We start from the raw sequence: 19,418 nt of genomic DNA, 5'->3' as shown, positions 1-19,418 counted from the left end.
CTTCATTAAATAGTAAGCACTCAGCACAAATGGATAACATAAAATTACAATCTCTAGCATATCACAGAATAGCGCAGAAACGAACAGAGCGTTTAGCCAGTAAGAAGAGAGAGCAATATGAGGAGGCTCCTTCTCATTTAGGGTTCCGATAGCAAAAGGACAGTACAGCGGCCTCAAGGGCGGAGCGTTGCAGGGGAAATGGAGGTCACAGCTCCGAGGGGCGGCTCACGTGATGACCCCCCCCACACACATCTGCCATGTGTTTGACGCTATGCGGTGTAGCACGGGACAGCGCTGAGGCCGGCAGCGAGGCACTGAGGGAGGCGGAGACAGAAGAGTCCCCTTTCACATTCGGCCAGAGAGCTCAATTCAATTTAGCGGGTCATGACCTGAGGGCTGGGTGACTGGGGGGGGGGGGGGGGGGGGGGGGGGGTTGGCATTAGGGAAAGACAGAAGCAGAAAGACAAATACTCCACTTATAAACAAGACCCCTTTATCCCCCCCTGCATTAATGGCCAACCAAAAATGGGGTGGGGGTGGACTCGCACTGAGGCACAAGGAAAATACATACCTGGTATCCTCAAACAAAATGTCTAAAAAAACTATAACCATGACAAAAAAGAAGCACTACGTTTGGACTGTGTGTGTGTGTGTGTGTGCGCGCGCGCGCGCACATGTGCATGTAAAAATGTGCTTTTCTACTCATTTCTTCATCCCAGCCCCATTCCTCCTCTGCAAGCGCTCCGTCAGTGTTTCCAGTAACGCTCAGGAAGTGTGTCAAACGGCAGAGGCAGAGTTCATCCACAGAGGTTCTCGTGTAAAATGTCGTCACTTCAGTGGTCATCCTTTCCTGTGACTCGATTTCATGTTTTAAATACACACCCACACAATGCAAGGCCACAATCCTACACGCTACAAAAACAGGAAATATTTAAAGCCTAGAAATTAATAAGAGAAATCTAAACATTTTCCAGTACTGCAGTACGGGAACAATCGGACACATGATTTGACAGACCCTTGATAGCATCTGGTGACCCTTCTTCACATGCACTTGCTCTTGATAAAAGATGATCCCTACAGTCCTCTAAAAGAGCTGACTCCTGCCAGCTGGTCTCCAAGAGCAACACTGATACAATCAATCAGTCAACGAAAATGAAATGAAAACAAAAATGGTTATGGACACTTAAACAACTGTACAGAAACAAAGCGCTGGGTAGAGAACGCTTTATGAAGGGAATTAAAAATCGAGCAAGGCCCAAACTGATTGCTCCAAAGACCAGGCAGTGCAGAGACACTCCTGGAAAACAGTGGAAAAGACAACAAATAGTGGAGTAGTGGAATTTGAGCCGATGTTTTGGAAACCATCTCATCTCTCTACATTCACAATCCTGAGTTCATCTCATATCTCTCGGACGCGAGTTTCAAATTTCTAGATGTCTACGTGAGACGCGAGAAGCAGCCAATGTGTGAAAAATCCAAGCCCTTGGAGCGGAAGTTTGCAAGTACTACCACAACCTGCGCATACATGCAGAAAGGTGAAAACGGCAAATTATTAAGAATGATTCATACTCAAACAGACTCATTTCTGAACTCCTACCAGGGCGTTTATATTAGCAAGTTGAAATTAATGCTAACAAACCTTGATTTCATCTCTACAGATTGTAGATTACATCTTGTAAGTACGTAAACTAAATTTTTCCAGATGTTCAGGCTTTGTGCACTCCTAAACTGTATCTCACGTAGTAGCAAAGGCAAAGATGGGCTGTGTTGTGGGATTATCATCTGCTATTAACGATTTACCAATCTGAACCAATCATAACGCTCTGTCATGGAGAGCCAAGTCTTTTGATTGGCTCAAAGGCATCAGTGGGAGACACACGTACTAGCCCCGCCCATTGTGGGGGTTCATGAGGTCTCACTGTCCTAAAATGCATGTCCCAAAGTGTGGAGTTGCACTGGGTATCTTATTTTGGGGGGAAAATACCTGCACATCACCCTGGAGCTTCCCCTGCACAAAAAATGCATTCCCTGTTCCGCCTGTCCATTTATTCACATGAGAAAGAAAGCGCTCTCTCACGGGCAGCGCAACGGAGCGATAGCTGCAGGAAATGCATTTCAGAAACGCTCACATGATGGTGACAGCCCAAGCGACAGCAATTCCAGACTTGTTTTATGGCATTCCATACGTTCTCATGCCTCCCCAGCCAAAGCTGAGGAAGCCTTCCCTCGCGATACCCGATCTTTGCAGCATTAGTACGTGAAACAAACGTGAGCCTTCATAATGAACAGGACAGCAATTACGCCTCCCTGATTAGAGTCGATGCTGTGGCTTACTGTTGTGGGCTACATGGCTGGGAGTTTGGCTTACAGGTAATTTCCGTTAGCTTCAACGTGAGTGGACAGTCACGGCCAACAGGGGTGTCAGAAAAAAATATATACTGCACCTCTTTACATCCTTACCTTGAAATACAGTCAACTCCACAAGGATATTACATGCCAGATTCCATCCATTATTTCCAGTGACAGCAAATACCGAGCAACCAGTGCTATGGCTAGCTAGCTCATGCAAAAAAACCCACTAGCACCTGGTCAGTACCTAGCAGCTAGCCAGCCAGAAGGATGGAAAATGGCCCAACTTGGCACAGTTTAATATCCTCCTTCAGCCCTTTGTCTGTAATGCAAGGAAATGGGAAATTCTTGTTCACATGTAGCATGTTAGCTGGCAGGAGAAGAGGAGACACCAGACTGGGTCAGATGAAAATGAAAGTTCTCCCTCCTGTACCTAAGCAGTAAATTCTATCTCCATCTGGCTGTGTACGGTCTACATTTACTATTACAGATCAGTCCTATCTGCGGGAGATGGCAATTTGGTTGGCACTGTGCCAGGCTACTTACTAGATGGTTCCATTAAAACCACTGCTTCTGCCATACGTGGTATCACCACACCCTGGCCATAGGGAACGCTAGGTAGCTGGCTGTACTCAGTGACCTGCTTTCAACCACACCTCCACCTCTCGCTGTACGCAGACACACTACCACTGTGGTCACATTTAGGACCACCTGGATATATCCGAGAGAAAACTTTTTTTCATTTTAAATTTTTAAAGCTGACTGATTAGTGATGTGATCGTTCACTCATATTTAACTTAAGTAATCTCTGGTGTTTTCAAGATGATCATCACCATTTTTTTTTTATTTTCATGCTGCCTTTGTCAGCCACACCTTTCAGGCCCAAACCAATGCAATTATTGGTCAACAGACAGTGAATGACACAGGTGTGATTCTGAAACATGGCCCTGTCTTGGTAAAAGGAAAGAAAAAAAACGGGGGGGGGGTCATCAGCAGGGTGTTAAAATGATGCCCTTGCTCTAGCATGACTTCATGAATAATCTGTCAGGGAATGCATTGCCTAATAAAATGTATGCCAGGAGACAATACAGACATATTCAACAGCAAGTTCCACCGCGATGTGAAGGCCGTATAAAACCACACTGAGTGGGGTAGTTAATGGTTACCAGCATCCACTACACTGGCCTGATCCCAAACTGTACACTTTCCCTGTAAACACTTATCAACAGGCCAAATTGTGACATCCTGTGTGTCATTGAGAGTGCAGGAAGGTGGAGTGGGTGCAAACCAAAGGGCATCTTCAGGACTCACTACAGTGACAGCGAGCCACTTTATCAATTAGCATCTGTTTGCTAGCGATAGATTATTTCCCATTAGGTAACATCAGACATTTGTATTACTTGGGAAAAAAAAAAACTAAAGTCTTAAGGACAGAACGTGCACGTGTGTTGGGGCAAAACCAATTCCAATGATAAAGTATGCATACATTAATATCCAAAGAATGTTAATATCATGGAGTGCGAGATGAGGGCTCTGTGTTTTGACAGCTCCGGTCTTGCGCGAGGTGTGATGTGTCAAGTCTTGGGTTATCCAGGGACTCAGGGGCGGGCTGACAGAACTTTCATTATCAAATCCCCGCAGCTGATTGTACCGCGACCGAAATGTCATGGCGATGCAGATGGTTACAGGCAGCCCTCTTCGGTACGGTCCACCTCTGCGTGGACTTGCTGAAAGGCGACAGACAGCCACTTCCACCTTTGCATGCTAGACACTGTAACACGCCTGGCAACAAACCTCCATTCACAAGTGTGCACAAACAAGTGTGTAGTATAGCACGCGGCTGGTTAGAGCTAAAAACACAGCAGAACCAGAAGCAAAACTAGCGTTCTAAAATATGTTCATGCCTGTGTAGTCTGCCTAAATTTTGTTAATAAATGCAAAAACACAGTAATCTCTGCTGTCATTCTGTATTGACTACATTAACATTTGAAGCTGAACAAAATACTGCGCAAGCAATCAGGATTACTATAGCTGGCAAGACAATTAGCAAGGAGGTCCTCGTAACATTTACATTAACTCTTTAGGCAAACACTCTTATCTAGACCAACTTACAAAAGGTGCATTCATTAGGGTTAGGCAAGTAGCCATATAGATATCAAATCATTAGCGCCATCTTTGAAACAGAGTCCCACTATAGGAAACAAATGACAAAGGGTACAAGTGCTGTCATAAGGCACATACACATATACTGCTATCAGCAGTTTCCAGGCACATACTGCCACAAGCTTGTAATGGCAAAGTGAGTGTTACTTCAATTTTCAGTATTTTGAATATTTTCACATACATTCAGGTGCTCTCACTAAGATTCTACTGCAATGTTAGAAGAGTTCAGCGCAAATAGCTAAAGCCCTGTGTCACTGTTGCTATGTTGTCTGTGAAGGACAAGCTATTATCCAGCACCCTTCCTAGGTTCTTGGCAGTTTGGGATAATGACTATATCAGCAGTTGTCAAAATCCTCACATAATCTTTAAAATCGCCCTTCTCTGCATGTAAAATAATTCCCCATTTCTTCAACTTTCTTGATATGATAAATGATACATAAACGTTATTAAATATAAATAAATATCATTAAATATAAATTAACATCAGAATTTCCCTAGTTGCGGAATAGGCCATCGCACACAGCCTTGTTCAGCAGTACCATCTTGATTTCAGAGTTCTGCGGAGACCCTGATTGTCTGTTGTGCTTTTCTCTGGAAAACCTCTCTGCAGCTACAGACAGATTTTTAAGTCTCTAGCATGTAATAAACTTAACTAAGAGAAAGACTGAGCATTACAAAGCAACACCAGCACAAGCAGAAAAGATATTCCATGCGGCTGTTATGGTCACGTCTGCAAACATCCAGATATTAAAAAAAATGAAGCCGATGTAAATGAGTGCGCTGTAAAAACTACCTATGAAAAACAGGGCCGTGCAGTTCCCCAAGCACGGCTCCATGGCGACCGGGGACCATTCGGCATATCTTATCTGTCCATTTTCGCTGAACTTGTTGTAGATTGTGGTAACATGCAAAAGAGACACTCCGTTTGCAACCCAAACACAGGTCTGTTTACACTACAGGTTATTACAAAGGCAGGTCCCATCAATCGGGTCTGGCCGCCGCTCAGGCTGGCTCATTGGTCATCCTCTCGCCACCCCACCCCACACCGTGCTTCCTCCCCTCCTCCCCCGAGCTGGGGGTGGACGGGAGCTCTGTCCGTTTTTTACCTGTGACCTATTTCAGCTGTGACCTCAGGCTGTGACCCCGGCGCTCCGCGACACCTTCTCTGTCCTCTCCACCTGCTGCGCGTCCCTGCGCAACCACGCCAAACTGGTTCCACAGGAAAACGCTGCTGCCTGCCTCACAGATACTTCAAATGCCACAGTATGGCAATAATAAAGCAGGGAGGTTACACAGCAGAAAAAAACCCCTCCCGTTTATAATTCAGACACACGGCCGCTGAATCCAAAGGAAATCCAAAAGCTAAATCCTTTCACATCTTTTTTTTCTAATAACAACGACGGCAAAAAAAAAAAAAAAAAACACAGAAGATATAGGCCTGGTTGTGTTCATCTGAAAAAGAACATCGATACAATTATCTTTTTCATAGTGGAAAGAATCAAGTCAGCCAACTCAGAGTTAAGCTCGCCCAAAGCCAAAAGCATGACTTTGTTTAAAACGCAAAATACATTCCTTTGATTGCATAAATACAAGTTCCCTCCCCCTTTACCCCCCCCCCCCCCAAAAAAGAAACGTACAGAGAAGCTCAAGTGTGTGAAGCGTCACATGATGCCCGGCCAATCACTCTGCTCTGGCAGCTCCATTTCCCTCCTACCTAACCCCCCCCCACCCCCCCACCCCCTGCCACACACACACACACACACACACGCACACGCACGAACGCACGCACGTACGCTCAGACGAGACAAGAGCTTTGCAGCAGAGCTCTCTGACTCAGGACCTCGGCCTTCAGGTTTGGCCACTTTTTTCCCCCTGTGTGGGAGTCAAATTTTAGGCCTACAAGTAAATAGAAAGCGAGGACTTTATTCAAAGCAGGCTTGAGGTCTGACATGCAAAACACAGCCGTGCTGGACACAGAATCGGAGCCAAGGACCGCTCCGACACGCAGCCTGTCCCCCGCCGTCCGATTTGGGTATGCAAAGCGGACGCCTCTGTTTTTTCCCGCAGCACAGATGACCCAGGAAGCAACTGATTTTTATTCAAAGCTCTCTGGAAGGCACGGCAAGTCTGCGCGAACCGTCCAACAGGACCGTTTCCTGCGTGCCACGGCGATAGCTTTTTTTTTCCCCCCTGAAACCATGCGAGGCCAACAAAGTGCCGTTGCGCACAGAGCGCGCTCACAACCTAACGAAAATTACCATAATTAAATTTTACAAGACTTTCAAGTTTCTGCTTTGTGGCTGAGAAATGCCTTAATGTGGTGCACCGCACTATTCAGAAATCTGTTAAAAAAAAAAAAAATCTGAATACAGGCAGACAAAAGGAATGACTGGGTGCCAGGCAGGAATCATAACCCTGGGCTGTGACAGCAGGCACCTTCGAGGGACAAAAGTAGGCAGGGTGTCCCTTCTGCGGAGAGCCACTGGCTAGCAGCACTGCCGTGCAGCTGACGGACGGGGGGAACGGAAAGGAGAGGAAAGAGGGGAAAAACAGCGGAGAGCGCAGTCACATGCGGCCGAGGCTAAAAATAAACGGCTGTGGTGGAGATGTGCTTGTTTGTGTTCAAATATACCGCAACCTCCGGGTCACACTCCGGCACTGTGCCCCCCCTCCCCCCCCCCTCCCCGGCGAGGGACACACACTGCGCGTGCCGTGCTGCTGTGCCCAGCCTTTCAACCCCCCCAGCCCCCCCGTTTTTAAGCCATCCTCCGTAGGCCACATCTTCCAGGCCCGCTGGAGCAGAAACATCTGCCCTGTAGTGACCTCTTCGCAGGATCAGGCGCTAGACTGACGGGGCGGCCGTTGCCAAGGACACGCATGCCCAGATCGTGGCCGGCTCCCGTCACCGCCCCATAACAAACCTGTCGGCACTTCTCCTCCGCTGAAAGCGCCGGTCAAAACAGCGTTCCCCCTCCAGCCCCCGAGCACAGCTCACAACTTTCACGTAGTGGGGCCTACTGGCCAGGGAGGCAGTGGGGATCGGCCTTCGAAAGCCCCCCAGATGTCTCTGGGGAGACATCGGAGCAGATGCCCCGCCCTCTTCCCGTCCTTTGATGATGCCCACTCAGCTGACGACCGCGGGGAGGCCTGCGGGTTTATTATTTTTCTGGTCCGAGATGTGCACTTCTGATGTTAAAGGAAGCAGGTTTCCATAAAAATGCCAGCCAATGGCACACCTGGCCATCCTCCCCCCCCCTTCCTGAAGCCCTCACACGGCTGGCTTGTCATTGGAGCAAAGTAGGTGAAGTACTGAAGTGAACTTACTCAAGTGAAGAGCAGCTGAGCAGTGATCACATGCCTCTCCGTCACTGCAGCGTCACTCTACTCGCAACGTGCGTGTTAAATCTCTCTCACACACACACACACTCTCACAGCCTCCACAAAAAGCCAAGCTCAGGCACACGCACACTCACTCACACAAACACACTCTCACATCCCCCATGAAAAGCCAAGCCCACAGACAATCTTCAGGGACAAGCGAGACTACATACACACACCACTAAAAACCCAAGTCCCCACACAAGCTTAAGGGACAAGAGATCTCTCTCTCTCTCCCTCTCTCTCTCTCTCACTCACACACACACACACAAAGAGCAAAGCCCTCAGACAATCTTTTGGGACACGTCTCCAAGAAAGAGACCTCACAACTTCACCATAAACATGGAAATTAAAACGAACACATCTGTGGATTTTCTTAAAGATCAGCATCCAAATCCCAGAAAACATTTTGTGTGATAAAAACAGTCAGGCAAGAAAATGTTCAGCCAATTCTACTGAATAAAAGCACAAACCTGGGAATGACACCCTTAAGATCTTCATATTAAACAGAAGAGCACAGATTCGGTGCTTTGCAGGTTAGAGCTTCAACTGGAATTGGGTTCATAACCTCAAGCCTGTAGCAAGGTTACTAGACTAACGCTTCTGTTTTACTGTACTGTACTGTACGTCTAGAGAGGCAGGCCTCCAACTCTGCCAGTGTTGTGTTCAAGTGTTGAAAATCTTACCCGTGCCACGCCCTTTATTATTCAAACAAAGATAACACGGTGTCCAGGGCTGAGACGCGGCTTTAACTGAACTGTCATGCCGCACAGACAGCATCATATAGATTTATATTTCAACGTGATCAAATATCCGCTTGCCTGGTGCTGCTGCTGCGTTCAGAGTAACATTGTGGCCTTGTGCATTACTGTGGATGTTTAGCCACAGGAGCAGGGTGTTTGCCAATTACCCAACTCCACCTGTTGTTATGGACACAGAGAGGTTGGCTCATTTAACAGCCGCTGGGTGTGTCAGTGCTACACATCAGCGTACAGCACTGCGGCGATGGCTTCGGTGTGTGTGTGTGGGGAGGTGCTTTCCCCAAGGAGTCTGCTGAGCGAGGTCTATAGACGCAGCCTAGGGCTGCTTTCAACCAATCCCTGAGCAGACCACACCCCTTTGCTGACCTGCTTTACACTTCCTGCTCCCACCGTTTTCGCCCCTCCCACTACCTCTCTGCCTGCTACGCCTGCCCCTTTTCTGTCCACTTCCAAACACTGTGCCGATCCCACCTGCCGCCCCAATCCGGAGCCAAATCCCTGTCCCCCCCGCCCCATCTGCCTTCCATACCCCCTCTTGGCGGGTCTCAAAGTGCTGCTCAGCTTCCAAAAAGGCTTGGCCCGTACCTACGTCTCCAAGCCCTTGACCTCTCCCCCTGCTCAGAGAGGGAGGTGTGGCTCCTTCATCTCGACACCTCTGCTGTAGCTCCACCCATGTCCCCCGCCCCTCGTTCCTCCGGGGTGTGGTCCTGGCACGGCCCCCCACCCCCCACACCCGCCCCCTCTCGCTGCTGGCTGTTCTCCGCCACACCCTCCCCGTCTGTGACCTCGTTTGAATTTCGTGCCGGTCATCTCTCCGGCCTCCGCTGTCATTTACGGTTATCCCAGATTGGCCTGGCAGCTTCCCTGACGAGTCCCCCCGTGAACTCGCTATTCTTTGTTCCCTCACCAAACCCACAGATCAGCAACGCTGTACTGGAGCTGTACCTCGTGAGGCTCCCTGCCCTCTAAACTGTACCCCCCACACCTCTCTGACATTGCTCCTCCTTCTCTTCTGCATTCCCTCTTAACTTTTATTTCGCTCCTATCTTCTACCCCTGCGTGCAGTCCCCTCCCACCTTCTTGCTCTCTCCTCTCTTGACCCCCTGACTGAATTTCTGGCTTCATGTTTGATTGTGCCGTCCACATCTTCTTGAGTACCCATAACTCTTCACGCCACAGCCTGCCTGGCCAGGGCTCCTTCCCATTCCATAATGAGCTAGACTGACTCTCCATCCACCCAGACAAGGTGGGGGTGATGCAGACTCCACATTAACCTTGACACCCACCACTTTCTTTCTAATATACAACGTAAAACTGCCCTCACACCAAAACCCAGAAGTGTTTTACCGTTTTCCAAGTAATGGCAGCTAGCAATTTTGATTTCGCAAGCTGGGAGGAGTGGACCAGATTGCAACACCATGATATTTCTGCAGGGCATCTGAATTTTAGCAAATCAAAACCAAAACTCAGGAAACGTCCACGACAGGACGTCTTGGAAATGGATCGATATCCAAGGTGTATGACCCAAAAAAAAACCCCAACACGTGTACGTACAACACCACTCTGTGCTGTCCTGCAGGAAACACAACAAAAAAAATGACCCAGCGTGTTTCAGCAGAACACCGTGACATTGCTGTTACAAATCTTACATCTGAGGAAACGGGAGGAAAAGAAAAATGCAGTAAGCAAGGTGAGCTGAAGAATTCCTTCCAGCGCACCACAGCTCGTGCCAATGGGGCTCGTTAGCACGACAGCATCATAGGAGTTTCCATATGGCTAAAGAAGGATCATAGAAAAGAAGGAAAATCAGCACTATCGCTGACCGAGCCCGTAATCCTAAAAGCTGAAATCCACAGACAGTAAGAGTTTAATCCCATTCATACCCGCTCACAGAAACACAGTACGCTGAAAATCTGCAATAAACAAAATAAATATCCCGCAGCTCATAAGTAGATCACCCTGCGCCATCGTTTGTTTTAAGAGTTTCAGCGGTCCAGCAGTCCTCTGCACAGGAATCTTTTAACTCCTTAAAACGGAGTTAGCGGTTATTTTCAGTTACGTGCATTCAAGGCCTAGTATTCCGTAAAAAAAAAAAAACATGCCCACATCAAATGTGAACTGTTAACAAGTTCATGAATTCTCATGACACTGGAGAAAATCTACCTGGTTCATACCCCTGTTCTTATGTAAAACAACAGCTGTGTCATGAGCAATGCAACCCTTAGGCCCTGAAGACTTAGGCATGAAAAACGTCCATTCTGCATGCCTGGCTAAAGTTGTGGACAAATAGCTATCTAAAGCTGTTGACTGTTGTTTAAATAAAAATAGCATGTTAGCTATTTAAAAAAAAAAAAAAAAAAAAAAAAAAAACGGACCTGATTCTGCATCTAAATCCAGACACAATGCTAGCCTGGGAGACAGACATAATATACTAGCAAATAAGGATGCAAATTAAAAAAAAGTTTTTGTTTAAAAAAAAAAAAAAGTAAAAAAAAATACTTGGCCATATACAACACAGTGGAACGGGAAGGGAAAAAAGCACAGAACAAACACTGAAATGCCTTTCACCCTCAGGAGTAAAAATGGACACTGGGCTGAGGCTTTTCTGGTGGCTGGCATCTGAAGTTCATGGCAGGGTGTGGTTACGGCGAGCACCACGCCACATTTCTCTGTAAACGGCAGACCGCGGGGGTGTCCGTTTAGCCCCCGCTCACCCGCAAGTGAAATCACGCCCCGACATGCGGTGAACTCCAGAGTTTGCGATTTCGAGCTCGAACGGAGCTGTGTGGAGCTGGAAGCAGGGCGCCATGTAAAGGCTGTCTCCGCTGACCGGGGGTGTAATCTCAGCAACGGTAACAACCAAACCCCCACCCTTTCCCCTGAAATGAAGACCTACAGTGACTGAAAGCCCAAAGCACCATTTCCCCAGATTATGGTGTTCCACAAACAACTATGTACAGCTGATATTCAGAACAGTTGAGAATTCCATATACAAATTCCCAATGAATATTCCAAATTTCATTCCGGATCAGTTTACCAAAAACAGGTATTTGAATAAATGGTGATACAGAAGCATCTGCAGAAGTTGGACTTCCTGGTGCAAATGAGGGGACAAGACTGTGTTGAACTGGATCTATCCAGCAACCTACCTCAAGTCAGAAGCATCAAGTCAGTTATTGTAAATAGTCCAAGGGCATGAAAAATCTCATTAGCATGGCTAGTAAATAATCTTTCATAAAATGTACTTTTAAAAGAATATCACGATTCGTACGCTGAATTTTTTTTTTCAGATAACATCCTTTTTCTTTAATATATAGCAAATAAACTGGCCAGGTCCTGCTTGGAATTCCAACTAACAAACTAACTAAACATTAATGGAAAGGTATAGATGGCAAGCACCCTTCATGAAGGAAGATAATTTATCAGTCTTAAAATCGAGTGCATTGTAGATGGCCAGACATTGCTGGGAAAAAAAGCCTCACATTTCAAAGGACAACGAACCAGACACACACCTTAATCTGAGTATTATTATCCTACTGACTAGACTGCTTTGCATATTTGACTAATTATAGAAATGACTTTTTTCACGACTGTTTGTCCATAAATTACATAAAATACACAAGGAGGACAACAGAAACGTTTTAGTTTTGCATAAAAATGAAGCAATACAACTGGGAAGCAAAGATGTACCCTTGCCATACCTCTACAAAACAGAACATATTTAGGAGTAGATTCAATGGATGAACACAAGCTTACTATCAAATAAACTGCAAATATGAAATGACAGGAACATATAAATGATGTTAGCCAGACATCTCTGAATTTTACCATTCATGGAATTTATAATATATGTGGATGTTTTTTTTCTGGTGTACAGACTAGGAGCTGTCCAGCCATAGTTGAAAAAAATGAAACTGCTTTTCTCTGAGTGCTCCCACATGAGCATATTCAACAGACATGCTCAGACATATGTCAAAACATGACAATATGTGAATGGCTCCATGTTATTTGTTTGGTTATAGAAAGCTGATTGACAGTGTCAAAAATAGAAACAGAGAAAAACAGTAAAGGATGTCACAATATAGAAGAATCAGATTACAGGATGTCTCGTATTGGAATGAATATCTCATCTACAACACAAAATGAACCTCGTTAAATTTCTGAGATGAATTCTGCACATGCGTGATTTCATTCTCCCCTATAAAAATGTAAGTTTGAACTTACATATCCAGATTTGGATTTGCAACGTCCGAATCACGAACACATGGCTGCAATCATCAATTAAATCTGATATTTCTGTGGCACCAGTTTCATCGGAAATGATTCTGGTGTATTCTGACACCTGTTTTGACGACAAGTTATCAATTGTCATGTTGCTTGTGGACTACAACTGACGATAATGTTTCACTACTGCTGAAGGGAAAAAGGATGCCGAGTACTGTAGGCTATCTAATACGGTCGACTAGCGGCGACGGGAGTACACAAAATGTCCTATTTATGCGTGATAAATATGGCACAGAACCCGATCCAGTCCGAAGTATTCATATTTTGCTGATAAATTTACGAAATTCACCAATGCACGAAAATGAAGAAACAGGCTCGATTATGCACACCGTGCTTTCTCCAATTTGTATTGGCAAAGGAATTCAAGATTTTACAAACCAGGTTTAATTTCTGTGCTTATCTAAAAATATTATCATTCGGAGTTCGCTGTATCACTTAAAAACAGTTGCATTTCATTTTGCTTCATATCCGATTGGGTTTGACTGACATTTGGGCACGCTAGCAGAAAACCCCAATACTGCCCTTATTTCTCTGTTAAATAAAGATATAAACTATTTTGTCCAAACGGTAATGCTAACGTTAAAAGTAGTCGAAAAAACTAAACGGCCATCGTCTTTGTCTGTAAATGTAAGAACTTAACAAGGAAAAGGCTCTCTCCCTATCCTTGATTTAACCGATGCTGAGCCGCTGTCTTGCCAAGATAGCGAGAAAAAGCGCTGAGGAAAAAAAGCAGCGAACGCCATCTTGTTCGTTGCAGCTGCTTGGGCCCGGAATACAGGAACCCATTCATTCTACAGGGGGAACAGGATGAATTCATCTTTGTAAACTAACAAAATGCAAAATAGCTCGCAAGAGAAAGAAATAACGTGGAAAACGCGTTAACTTGCCAAAAATAACCCCGATGATCAGCGGGATAAGAGAAACGTGGAGGGAAAAACAAGACCTGGCCATTTGCTGTGTCGATCGTTCCAATTATGTATCAAATCGGTGAACCTGCTTTCACCCAGCCTTGATAACCGCAGCGCAGCGGCCAACCTGCAAAACTAAAAAAAATTCTAACGTATTACGACAAAAATGTCTGGCAAACTGACCAACTAAATGCAAAACTGGAGCATGTGCCTTCAATGTTTGACGCTTTTTGTTCTCGTAAGAATTCCCCCTCCCTGCTCGATTATTTTTTTCCCTCAGTTCTTGCATCAAGGGAGGGTATATGCAGCTTCCTCATTTTCAATAAACGCAGCGAAACTCGCTGTCTAACACTTCATTTCCTTGACTATAGCGTCAAATGGATCCGCAAAATGCAAAAACATGGGGCAGCTAGCTGCGCCGCTAACAGTTATAAGTCAAACGCTTGGAGAAAAGGTACCCGTTATCTATCAAGCCGGCTACGTTGAATAAAGAGATTACTAAAATCCAATTACCTCATTGCTAGATCGTTAAAAGCGGCAGCACATATTAAGTCAATGCTCAAAGCTCAAATGTACCCGGCCAGTCTTTCAGCTGGCCAACAAGAAAGGCTGCTACCGGTCTACTTGGATAGCCATGCTTAAAAAACACCGATGACATAGCTAGCTAGGATGCCATTAAGTAGGCTACAGCTAGCTAGCTAACACCCTTGGGTTGTCAAATTTGAACACAGATCACATACCGTGCTACCTAGAGCTAGTTTTCAAGGGGATTTAGGTCTACATGCCCACACAGACTGATAAATGGCCCACAAATATAATCCCTGTTCATCAGCGAAGACAAAAGAAATGTATGTAGTTAGCCTGCAAGGTGCCCACAGTAACAGAGTTAGCAAGATGGCTAATTGGGGTAATAAACGTAGCTATCTAGCTAATGAGTCGGCATTCTGGTGTCTTACAGTTTGAGTGTAATTAACAGCCACGAACCATTTCTCATTTTATTTGAAAAAAAAAAAAAAATGATAGCTACTATTAGGAATAGCTAGCTTGTGATGGGAGTAGCTACACTAGTAACGAACTACACTGCTTTTATGCGCTACTAGCTTAGCTATCTGGCCATCAACCAAGGATCGCTTGATTAGCTAACCAGCTAACAGTCCAACATAACTAGCAAGTTATGATCACTAGATTAAAATCGTTATCTGCCTTCTCTCTTCTTCTTCGTGGACCTCAAGCAAAAATCATTGCATGTCTGTCTCAAGGCACACACCCAGATAGCAAGCTTCTGCTACATGGAGAGGGAATGAGAGAGAAAGAGAGGGTGGTGGGGAGTAAGCAAGCTGGATAGCTAATTTTCAGTCATTTTGTTATCAAAGACCTAGCTAGCTCACAACCAATCTATGTCTAGCAATACAGCCGCCATTATTGGGTAGCAATCTTAAACGATAACACATTTGCAAAGAAGAAGAATATTAACCAACTTATACCTTAGATAGCTACAATGCTGTAAACCGGCACCCCTCGAAATGGGAAGTCTACCAAGCTAACCTATGTTCCCAGATAGCTAAGCTACCTAATGCATGGAAGATGCCTTGTGATCGACGTGAAATATTTCCCTTTTGTACCTAATCAAGCTTTATAACACAGTGGTGCTTCTGACAGAAGCTGAAATAATCCAGAGTATTACATTATGCAATCTCAACCAATCTGGTTTTATTTGAACTTTTACCCATGAATGCCGCAGAAGACACTAGCTAGTTAGCTGACCATATAACTAAGAGGTGGAAATATACCGTGCTGGCCACCAGGACACATAAATAACCAAACTATGCAATTTAAACCATCATATTGAAAAATATATTCCATCAATGTCACCCAATTAGCTAGCTGGCTAACATTACCCCCACCCCCGTCGCAGCACAAACCACGAACCATCGAGTCAGCCAACCCAATTTAACCCCTTTCGACGAGCTAGCCTGCGGTTGACACATTCCTTGAAATTATTCCCCCCATTTTACAAAAATATACATAATTCCTTACCCGTTTTCAGTCGGGGGCGTCCGTTGTTTATATCGCATTGACTGGAAACGAGCGAAGATCACGCACTCCTCTACGCACCGACAGACTTCGCTACCGAGGAGCGGCACTCCCCGAACCCAGCTTTCGATACGCCAAGGGAAACACACCGGCACACTGGCGCAAAGATGGGGCAGGGTTCACCGCAGCAAAGGCAGATTTTTGCACCTTGGCGTTTTAATACAGCCTCATCTAATGCTGCTTCACCTCGCTGCTGTCTTTTCCAGTCCCTCGGCTCTTATCTAACCTTTCTCGTCTTTCTCGCTCTATGTCGCTCTCTTTGAACACCCTTTCTCGTTTCTCTCCAGTACCTCAGTCGCTTCCTACGGCCATCAAACAGCAGAGATGGGCGCGGTAACCCTGCACTCTTCTCCGGGAAACCCCACGTTGCTGCGGCGTCACTACGCACAAGTGGGATCGTCAGCGCAAACTGCGCTCTGAGCCATGCGCGGTAAAAAAAAAAAAAAGGGTGGATGGAGTATCGTTCCAATTTAATTGATTGAACCCAAAATCACAAACGTAACGTGTGCATACAAATTACCTTTTACACATTGACTAAGAAAGTAGGCACATTGGATAAACTGTCAATTAGATACTGACAAAAGTGTGATTATCTAAAATACTGCTTTGCAAAAGAAATACCCAGTTAAATCAATTGGTAACTGGTACATTTTGAACAGCTACTCTTCTTGAGGTTTGAAAAAAAATCAGTCGGTTTACCAAAGAAACCATAGGCTATTATCACTGAGACACACCCCACAGGAATTTCCTGCAAAGCATTGGCCCCATTTTTCTGAGGGATTCTTTCTGGACTGGCCAAAAATCCTTGAAGGAATTTGTTAAGGATTTAGACATCACTGTAAGTTTTAACCAATAAACTATTAGGGATTCCTGCAGCTTTTTAACATCAGCCCAGAAGGTGTAAGAAATTTGGTGTGGCATTTTAAATTTCTGTAGTATATCAGGGGTTTCCTTGTGCGGAACCCTAAGTATTTTCCCATAACACCATAGCAATACATTAGCTATATAATATAATGTGCTGAAAGGAAAACAAAAACACATTAGGTATTAGTACCACTTATCATGAATAAAACAAAAAGTATTGTAGTTTCTCACCTGTAGACATAGGCATTAATTTGGCATCCTCAGTTTACACAATGTAACAAAACATATTGTATACTGTGATAAAGATGACCGATGTCTCTCACATTTGGTGTCACAGTGGGATTCATACTCTCTGTCACCATTGGGTGACCCACTGGGGTTTGACAGAACCAAGTGATTGAAGGAGATGTGAAGAAAGCCTTCACTTCTTCTCCAAAAGCTGTGTTTGGTTAATTATCAGTGTAACCAAGGATTTTGTGTCCTAGATCATCCAGCTCCAAATAACAGATGTGATTCACTCATCTTAATTTAAAACAGGTTTGTCATTGTCTGTACTTGTTGTCTGTCTGAGGCCAGTTACAAAGATCGAACAGCCACACCTACACTAATCTGCTTATTATAAATAGGTGTGTGGCTGGAACACTAGATACGTAAGTTATTAGTTTTGGTACTTTCATGCTTTCTGTTGGTTTTTATGTATGGTGTACCAGCCAGCTTTTTCATATTTGCTTGTAAGGTTACAATCTGCAATGTCATCTTCTGAAGAATCCTCCCACCCCCAAGACACACACACCAGGGATTTAGGGATTTGAGATGAAATGAATTTTAAAAATGAATCTCATATTTACATCATGTGTTGATTGATCATGTCATTTGCTCACCCCGTATACAACATGAATATACGCTGCCACTTGGCCATTACTTTTTCTGTCTTTCAATGCAACTTGCTGTGTGTAACTTCAAGTATCATTACAGCTATGTCAAGCTGGAACACATATCTATCTGTATGATTAAAGTGATACACTGTCTAAACTGTCAAAATCAATCCATCCTGTGATTAACCATATACATCGCCAGTCAAATCTTTGAAATTAGTCTTGCTACATTTGAAAGGGAAAACTGTGTTAATAGGCAATACATGCAGCAATGAACACAAGGCTTTCTGCATTAATTTGCGCAAAGCGAGAGTAGCATTCCTTCCTCTAAACAGTATTAGTGATTAACATTGGGGTTAAAAAGCATTGGTAGCATGGGGTATGCAATTAAAAAGGCGATAATAATAGGGTTTCTATGCCACATTAAAACTATAATTTAAAATACATATATATTAAAAAAGCAACTCCAGAATGGCAAGGGCAGAGGGCAGTGCTAAATCCAGATCTGAGTGAGCTCATTTTTAAGTTATTGAAAAAGTTAGCTCAGATTATAACATTAACACTATGTTGATTGGTTGGACAATTGTTCATTTAGCATGTCTGACATAAACCACATCCTGTCTGTGAGCTATGGGCAGGAAAACATTTGTGTTTACTATCTGGGATAGCAACTCCCTTCTACTGTGCTAGCCTGCAATAAAATTCCACCCAAAGTAAGGCTGCCTTACTTGGCCATAATGAACAGTACTTGTTTCACTTATGATGTCACAATATTTATTTGTTGATAGTTTTGAGTATTACTTTATTTTATCAGTGATTTCTAACTGTGTGTACAGTATATGGGAAAATGTTCAGTCTACAGCTCTAAATATAGTTTGCAAATGCACATTATCTTGCACATGAAACATGCAAGTCTTGGTGGGTTATCGTTTACTAAAGAAGCATGCTTCTTTCTCTCACATGAGTACAGTGGAACTAATTTCTGTTTTCGATTTTGACATCTATCAATGCTGCTAGGTATATGAAAAATGCCTTACGCTGGATATCCATACCTGGATGATCTGTAAAATGACTACAGTGCACGTGATAAAACATGTCATTAAAATGCATGTATTACGATTTATGACACCACCGCCAATGATATGAATTGAGCATAGGCGATAAAAATCAAAATGCCTTCAGCCGAAAATTTCTCTCCGTTCTTTGTGTGACCTTTTTTTCCAGGCACAATTAGTGTTTAGTCCCCTTAAGCGCGGCTCCGTTTGACCATATTGTGAGGAAAAACACGGTTGAGCGAGTGCAAGTGTGGGAGCCAGGGGACAACCTAGAGCTGAGACTGAAGGGGGAAAATATCACCCCTCACAGAGCAGCTCATTATCACCAGCAGCCAGTGTGAGATAGGCCTCTGAGGGGACTCTGCCTTGCACCGGGCTGCGCTGTTACTTAGAGACCTGCAAGACAACAAGCCCAATTCCATTCCCCAGGGGGAAGGCAGAGCCCTCGCCGTTTCCCCAACATGACAACTCGGCTGAGGAGGCCGCCCCGCCGCACGGTCCCTCCGAGAGCCCAGCACCGATTCCACCAAGGTCACGTCAAGTGTACGGGCCCTCCCGGTGTCTGTTCGGCGGGCTGGTGTGATGCCGGCGTGATGCTGGGTTTTTGCGCGAAGGACGAGTCATGGTTACATTAAAGCCAGGCTATTTGAGGAACATGTGATATTCGAACCATTTTTTATTTTTTTC

The 19,418-nt window shown here is 44.8% G+C and overlaps 1 protein-coding gene across 1 annotated transcript in view; it reads right to left on the bottom strand.

Annotated features, from left to right (window-relative positions):
- gnb1a (guanine nucleotide binding protein (G protein), beta polypeptide 1a) overlaps positions 1 to 16,299 on the bottom strand; it is a 47,589-nt gene extending 31,290 nt beyond the window's left edge. Inside the window, exon 1 of the mRNA XM_036532630.1 lies at positions 15,881 to 16,299. The gene's annotated coding sequence lies outside the window, so the exon portion shown is untranslated. The remainder of the gene's footprint in view (positions 1 to 15,880) is intronic.
- Positions 16,300 to 19,418: the final 3,119 nt, after the last annotated feature.

Source organism: Megalops cyprinoides, chromosome 7 (assembly GCF_013368585.1).
Source record: "Megalops cyprinoides isolate fMegCyp1 chromosome 7, fMegCyp1.pri, whole genome shotgun sequence".
In the NCBI taxonomy this organism is placed as follows: Eukaryota; Metazoa; Chordata; class Actinopteri; order Elopiformes; family Megalopidae; genus Megalops; species Megalops cyprinoides.
Note: the sequence above shows the minus strand (reverse complement) of the source record. Positions and strands in the feature narration are given on the sequence as shown.